We start from the raw sequence: 8,930 nt of genomic DNA, 5'->3' as shown, positions 1-8,930 counted from the left end.
AACAGATTTTTTATGTTTAAAAAAAAAAAAGTCAGCACCTCAGCATTGTTTTCAATTTGAATCTGGTTATATTAGTTTTTAACTAATCAACCAATCCGTATTATAATATGGGAAACAAAGGTTAAGCCCGATTCCAAACCTTTGCCAAAGCCAAGACCCACCTGCAATTCTTCTCTACGTGCATGCCCACAGTAGAAAATTCAGGTGAAGTTTCAAATCACTCCCTAAATGGAAAGGTTGGGCCCTTACAAACAGGCCTTAGCATGAGTCCAACAGACCCTTTATGCAGTCCAGACATACTGAACACAAGCATGGCGCTGCCTAGGTCATCAACCAATATATTCACTTTTCCTAAACAGTGTGGACCTGAATAGCCAACAATATGGTTGTAAATACCACATGTCAAAAAGCTCAGTGTCCTGATCGCTCTAATAGCAAGTGTCCTCATTTAAGCGACACAGGACTAATTTCTCTTCTAATACTTGGGAAGACTGCACTTTTAGAAGAATCTATTGTCTGGATTTGTGAAAATGTTTACTTTGTAGCCAGCTACGCTGTGTGGGTTTCAAGGTCCCAGTGTTTTGGAGCTTGCCAGGTGCAGGGATAAGGAGGAGCAAGACCCGGGCACTTGACCCAAGCTGGGCAACGGGATTATTTCATACCATCAACATCACATTCAATATAAATTAGAAAGTTTGCTGAGAACTTCAGTCTCTCCCTTGATGGCTGCCATCCTGAGAACTTCGTGCCCTGGTGCTGGACCCCTGAGGCCTCCCCTTTCTCTCGAAGCCATAGAGCTTGCAGTGTCCGACATTTGCTGTCCACTGCTTGGAGTGCACAGATTCCTACTGATAGAATTGGCTGAGTATAATCTTTGCATATTCTGTATTGGTATCGGGATCAATATTGGTTCTTTAGTGCTATCAATGTTAATTATCTAATCTTTTTCTATTAAATCTGTTTATATTTCAACTCCAGGGTTTCCTTTTTTTTCCTCCCTGATTCCCCTTCCCAGGTAGGGAGGGTTCATCAGGTGATAGAATGATTGTCTAAACAACAATAAATTGTTGTGGGTTTTTCAAACCATAACAGCAAGCCTGACACTAGCATTAGAAAATCAAAAAGGCAAAACTTCAAGGTCCTTAAATTCAGCAAATACTTCAAGGGGCCAAACCCTGCCCTGAATTAAAACCTACTCAGCATCACTGGCTTTACAGAATGTTGCTCAAGTAAGAACTTGTGAGCTAGAGAGACACCACAAGCGTTCTTCTGATTTGGTTAACAGGAAGGAACTTAGCTTCAGAGGTTACACGGCAGAATATCTGATCAGTATATTATTATTCTCCCAGTCCTGCAGAAACCACAAATAGGAAGTAGGCAATACAAAGAAGAAACAGGAGGCAGGAGGACAAATGACTTTGAATAGATTCCCTTATCATAAGAAACACAAGGAAGCCTACATATATTGTCCAAGATTGTACCATAATTTACACTTACTTTCCCTGAAGGATGTTTCAAAGAAGCATTAGCAATAACCTTATTAAGCAGGGGCAGTACAAAAACAGGAGAGCTAACATCTATATAGTGAAGCACCCTGAAGCGACTAGATTTCTCCAGACCTACACGAGTCAGTGAGTTTAATGAAAACCCTTTACATTGCCATTGAGTGGACACAACAAAACCAGAACACACTGTACCCTCTGCAGAAGTAAATTTGCATATATTTCTATATTTGCTATATCTGTTCAGAAACAAAATTGACTCAGGTAGAAACGGTCACTAAAAAAAAAAAAATGAAGTTGGATGTGACTTTACATGTCAGATTGAAGTAGGCACTTAAAGAAAAATTAATGTTACCTTTAATACTAAGACGTTGGAATGCAGTCTTCAGCTGTAGTATTATTACTTTCTGCTGTACTACAGAATTTTCCAGACCATGATTCTAAGAAATACTGGCTTTTGCAGTGAGGTACTCATGCTTTTTTAAGGGGATCACATGGTGTTTCTGAACTGAGTATCATTGCCCCAGGAGGTTTCCCCTCTTCTCATTGCCTTACTGTATTAACACAAAAGACCCTAATGTGTCAAAATTCTTCTACCTGGTCTCCTGCCCAGAGCTGCCGTCCTCAGTCAGAGTCCTATTCTCCAAATTAAGTACAATGGACATCAGTTGCTGTCTCTCCTTAGATTCCTCAATCACATTAATTCATTTTCCCATTCATTTTCCGGTGGCAGCTTTAGAAGGAGTAAGGGGAAATAAGCATGGGAAGAAAGGCGAGACCAGTGTCAAAAAGCAATAGGAGAAGACAGACGTTGGCGTAATAATTCTTAAGTACAGCTACCAGGAACATCATGTGCACCCATCACACAACATGCTACTTGGCTATATTTTGACATCAGCTGTCAAACTGTGACCATGCTATTTAACAACTACCGCTGTCATAGGTGTGCAAAGACACCAAATGTCTTTTTGAGTGAGCCGAGATATATATCCCTGAAATGACAGATTGTGCAGAAGTGAAAACTAGGCTTAGATATTGAGAGGGAGAAAATAAGGGTGTACAAAACACCCTCCCCATTCATTCTCTCTATAGGTTTCTCCTAGATCAAGTCACTTCATTATTATTCAGCCCATATTTCCAGGTCTGCATCATAAGCATTCCAATTCCTGTGTAACCATAAACTAGCACCCCAAAGGAAGATCAAGCAGCAGCAGATTCATAAGAAAGAATTTAAGGACTAAGCTATTTGCATTAAAGGAACGAATTCCACAGTCATCCCAAGATTCTTGCATGAATAGTTGTTTTGTAACCTCAACTCACTGCCTCTTCTCTGAGGTATATTGAATGGAAAAGAATGCCATTTACCCCACTGCAGCCTTGCTTCCTCAGACTGAGCGCTTCAGCTGTACTGATGCCACTTCTTCCTCCCATGCTTCTTTCCCTCTCTATCCCTTAACATCTTTCTTGTGTCAGCTCATCACCAGACACACCATTTATCCAACTACATGCTGCTTTATTAATTACTAATTTAGATAACAATAAATAACTCTAAGCTTGAAGGCACAGAAAAATAGGTCATCATTAAAAGGTACAAGCAATAGAAAGGCAGAGGTCACAACACTTGAAAAGTAGGGCACTCAAATACAGTGGCATGAAGGGAGACAAGGACTTTAACTTGGAATATAAATGCAATATAAAAAATTCAGCTTGCTATCTGTTTGAACTGCCAATTTTTGAATAGTTGCCACCAATACATAGGTGATCCACCAGTAAAAATTTCCTAAACCTTAAAAATTTCAGCTTGATACCATGCCTTACTTACACAAAACAGTACTTACAAAACCAGGCTCATAATTGCATGCTGTAACGTGTAAAGCTGTATGACTCCAGTACCAATCATCATACCAAACACAGGACTATCTAACCAATCTTAAAGGGTGATTGGTTAGGATGTAGGTAGTCAGAGGAGGTAACTAAGAGTGAACCTCAGAACAAAGGATTTACACCAACACCAAAAGACAGACAAGTTTCTAAGACTGGAGATTGGGTGAACAGCAGGGCTGTTCTATGATGAATCCAAAGAACAGATTTTGGAGAACTATGCTCCTCTGAGATGTGGATCTGAGGTATGGAAGACAGTCAAGGAAAACCAGAGAAAAATGTGGTGACTGTACCTCCCATTGAAACAAATGACAATGCAAAATTATTACTGCAAGAGATCAAGAATAACCATATCATGCTCTAGGTTATTAAATAGTCTCACATTCTTCAGCTTAGAGTACCTTAAAAAGGAGAATTAAGTTTGAAAGACTAATAGCTCTCACTTCCAATTTAGACTAATCTCAAGATATTCAGCCACTGAAATGTATTGGAAAAAAACACCTCTGGAGACAGAATTTTTACTATGGTATCTGGAGAAATAATCTTCCACAACTAATACCACCAAAATTTATAGAGGAAATTTAAACTAAAAATGATGGCAGAAATTGGGAAAAGCTTGTATAAAATTCATAGTTTGTTTGGTTAGCCTAGATGATTGAGAAAAAAAAATCAGGTAAGTAAGGATACAGAAATACATACGAGTATGTTAATGAGTAGATGGACACAAGGTTTTTTAAAAAAAAAAAAGTAGTAGTAATTAAAACCTGCAGCCAGGCAATGAAGCTAAGAAAAGGACCACTCCTAATGCAACTGAGGTGCTGTGGATGGTTTGGGGGGAAAAAAAAAAAATCAAATAAATATTAATAGAAGGAACATAAGCAAAAAGCAGAGGCCTGAAACATGAAACCAGGTGTTACAGGGACAACAGAAACACAGTGGAACAGTAAGCTATACCAAAAGCATTCACATTCAGGAAAGAAACACAAACATGCTGAGCTATACTTGTATACGGACAAGAAAAAAATGGAGTAGCAGAAGGGACATTATGAATAAAGCACCATCTAAGCCACAACTTTTGAGAAAGAATAGTTTCACTTGGGTATTTCTGGGACCCTACTAGAAACCAACCGGATAAGATTTGGATATGAATAATGATTGCTGTAAGATAAGTCTTAATATTATCACTAGAAAGTATATCAATATGAATGGAATTTATTCTCTCAGGTTTAGACTGAAGAACAAATGCTAATAATAGGAGGAGGCAGTCCTCTTTCAAAATGATAGCCGACAGATTTTTTCATAGATGAATATAAGTTTAGCTTTGTTAACTAATGAATATACTACAGGAGAGCTAACAGAAAATCAGTGAACTTGGATACAATGACTTCAAATTAATTCTATTTAAATTATTCAGAAAAATAAATTTAATATGTTTGCAATTTAGATTCACAATTCCAAAATGTAAAACTTTGATATACTATTGAATCTAGGTCGTCCGTTGAACTGTCTAGTGCAATAACCAAACATAGTTTTCTGAAATGCCTTAAAAACTAAAAAAAAAAAATAAGCATCTGAAGTCTAAAGTGAGACACTGAAAAAAGTCTCTTAGAAGCTCCAGAACTAATAGAATAACTACCTCAAAGGGAGAGTCTATAAGACAACATCTGTAGTTTACATACTTGGTCTTTGGAATTTAACTAATGTCAATTAGCAACTTAGGATTCTAAATACCAGTTAGCAGTTAGGCCTGGACCAAACTTAAGTGCTCTTCTGCTCTTGAGCTTTTGTGTTTAGCCTATTTGGGCCTTGCTTTGTTAATCTTGAAGTGCTTCTTGCCATAAAATGTTATGCTTTGAAGTCTGTCCCTGGTTTTGGAGGATAACTCATTTTCATAGAAATGAATTTGTTTCTCCACCTTTGGCATTGTGAATACGATGTTCTCAGAAGGGACCAGCTCAGACTTGTTTCGGAACAAGTGCACCTTGACTGGTCAGAATATAATTAGATCTTAAGCATTCCCAAGGATTACATTTCAAAGCTTTTGCATTACTCACAGCAATTAAGATGCACCAAGTAAGTTCTATAGTTTTAGCTCTAATTTGTGATTTAAAACCACACATATTTTACATTGTCTTGTCTTTCCATATGGCCAAATATATAAAGCACAACATTTTAATCCAAACAAAAGCTTTTGTAAAAACAATCAGTATGCCAAATGTAATGTTAAAGGAATTTGTTATTTTTTCCCAAGAGAAGAACACAGAGATACAGTAATTCAACAGTCACTTTTACTGAAGCCCTGTTCCACCGTGAAAACTGTACAGTCAACAGTATCTTAAATGAATCATAATATAGCTTACATCTTTAATGCCTGATCACAGTGCCAGAGGATTTCAAAGAGCTCTTACTAAAACCAACAGTAGAATAAGATGGTTGCACAAGCCACTGAAGTACCTACTTTGTAGCCAGAAGTAATTACGTTCATCTGCTAATCTCTTCTGGAGAAACTCAATCTAACAGGCAGAGATCACATCTATCAGATAAGAGCTCCATGCAAGACACAGGAGCTGCAGCTTTTCTTGAAAACACAGCTAAAAGACAAAATAGCATTTTGTGTATGTGTGCAATGTACATGCATTACATCCTTTGGAACAAAAAATGTCAGTGTTGGGAATACATACCGATGATAAAAAAATAACTATTTACTTCCTTCCTTTGCTTGAGAGAGTGCAAATCTACATCTCAAGATCATGCCACAACTATGAGCTGCTTGACTTTCACAAGCTCAGGAACCTCAGGTTTCAGAATCCATTATTATGAGGCCAGACACCCACTTGCCTCTGTGGATCTCACATTTACTCCGTGCTCCTTTTAAAATGATGATGGAACGAGACAGAATCTTGAACCTTCACCTGAACTGTGAGATACCTCTCACTCCAAAAGGCTATGAGGTCATGCTGTTCAGCTAGTTTAAATCAGTACAAAATATTTCAGATAGACAGCATTCAAGAGATATAACCATGTGATACAGATTGAAACCTGGAAGCACACGTAATGGAGCTTAAGTTTTCGAAGTTCACAGCACTAGATCCAAGTAAGCACGTGCCACCTGCAACTTCACATAAAACAAATAACACTGTACAGTCCAAGCAACAACAAAAGGTCTCACTGAAATGATTACTGTCTACTTTCAAACCAGAGAGGAACTAAGGCACATCCAGGGGGGAAAAAATGTAGGAAAAAATTATAACACAGACAGAACTATGTACGTTACTCTTATCTAATATCCTCAGTTAAACTGCTTGTTGCAGCTTACAAAAATGAGTTCAAGCCTGAGCTAAGGCTCACATTTTATTCAGGTGGTTACTGTTTGGGAAATTGCAAATCTTCTGTTCTCTATGGCTTATAATGGAGCTCACTAAGCAGCCTTAAAACATAAAAATTGCTGCCAGCAAAGTCAGGAAGAAAATTGTCAGTCTTTGTATTACCACACACACAAAAAAAACCCCAAAAAAACCACAACCCAAAAACAAACCCAAACCAATATCAATTATACCAAAACCTCAAATTGTAAGTGTGGAAAGTAAATCTGGAATATCAAGATGAAATGTTTAGAAGAATTTTACTGCTCCCTTTTTAATTTTTCATTATGGTCACACACTTCACTTTCTTGTATCTGGGGTTATTTTGCTTCTAACCCAAAAATCATTTGAGCACATTAGCAAGGTGAAAAGATTGCAGTCTATCCCAGAAGCTTCTATTCACAAGTGTATTTGGTCCTCATTAATTTAAACCTCCAATCACCTCTAGAAAAAACAATTTAGATTACCAGCTTTCTAAGTGCCCAAATGTAATAAAACATAATCATTATACTGCGGCATAAAATACTTAACATTTATTTTGAGCTGCATACACTAGTATTTTCTTGTAATCTTTTCATATATAAAGTTGTTTTACCCACTGCATTCATCTACCAGGTCATATCTGTGTAACAATACCAAAGCCATACTCCAGTAACATTTGTGCATACTGAAAAACAGCAAAAACTTTTTCTGTCAATATTCTCATGTATGGGATAAGCACCTACATCACAGTTGCCATGTCTATTACCTATGCTCCTGAGATAATAAGGCAAAAAAGCCTGCTATGCAAAATGAAACTTACACATCTTTCTTATGAAACAAGACGGAAATAAGGATTTATTTTTTTTTTCTTTCAGTGAAGTAATTGCACCATATTCCTGCCTAATGTAACATTACCGCAGGAGTGGATTTGGCTATTTATTAGCAAAAAATGCCTAAGATTTACTAGATGCATCATTTAAACACATTGGTAGGAAAAAAAAAAAATCAAGTGAGAATATTTCAAGATGTCCTTCTTTTTTCAGGATTGAGCATTCTCCCTTTCTACAAGGTAAGTGGTTTTAATTTTTAAAACTCAAAATCTAATTTTTCAAAAACAAAACTCTGGGTACATTAACATTGCAGTGTTGTGACAGTTAAGAGCTGTAATGCATTAACCACAATGTTACCCACCCCTGCTGCCCCCCATTCAACCTGTTCCAAAGTATTACCGTTATACAACAATCACTTGAAAACCTCAGATTTAATACTGTAACAATGGTAAGGAAAGAACAGTCTCTATTTTAGTGCAAGTCCTTTACATGTTACAAGGATTATGGGCATTTCAGTGTCTTTCTTCCATCAGCCTAACTGAGCTGACATTATTACATACAAGGTTCAGGTACTCCCTACCCTCTAATGATGGTTGTATCATGTCAAACACAGAAATTAAACCATATTGCTCAGGAAACAGAAGACAATGGCTACTTTCAAGTGTTAACCTTCAGTAGCATTACAATCTATACTTCCAAACAGGAACACTCGACAAAAATCCCATGTTATCACCAAATAGAGGACAGTATTTTTGGAATATCTACTTTGGGTTTAGCACCTTTTTGTTTCCATAAATAGTTTTAGGTCCTATGTTAACTTATCATAGGGAATTTTAAAACACCAAGGGAAGGGAGATATTTGTAGAACTGGACAGGAGTTAAATGTATTTTTGTATGTTTGTAAGAGTGCTTTGTGTTAACTTCCTTTGCAAAAATTAACGTTCCACAAAACAGATGAGCAGTTCTCAAAAGAATACATCGGAGTGATGGTCACTTTTCTACTTTGCAGCCAGGTGCACTACATTTCTGGTTCCCGCTGCAAATTAACTTAAAACACATCTTACAATTATAAAACTTAAAACGCATAAAGAACATTTTCCTTGCCATGTTTCCATTCCATGTAGGCCTCTGTGGATTTCTCATCCAGACCTCCTTCTAGGGAATAGTAACCTACAGGCACCGCTCCTGCCTTTTCCCTCAAGAACTGAAACCCTTTTCTGGAACACCACACTCAAGAAATCGAACAGGCAGCACCTTTGCAGTTACCTGCAAGCATTAACAGCCTTTTTCATAACTATTTCACCGCAGAAGAAGAAACCGTAGGGAAGATTTGTTAAAAAACTCGCATTTACCCAGCTCCCTGAAAGCCCCGG

Source organism: Charadrius vociferus, unplaced genomic scaffold (assembly GCF_000708025.1).
Source record: "Charadrius vociferus isolate BGI_N301 unplaced genomic scaffold, ASM70802v2 scaffold340, whole genome shotgun sequence".
Classification (NCBI taxonomy): domain Eukaryota; kingdom Metazoa; phylum Chordata; class Aves; order Charadriiformes; family Charadriidae; genus Charadrius; species Charadrius vociferus.
This window is presented reverse-complemented; position numbering follows the sequence as displayed.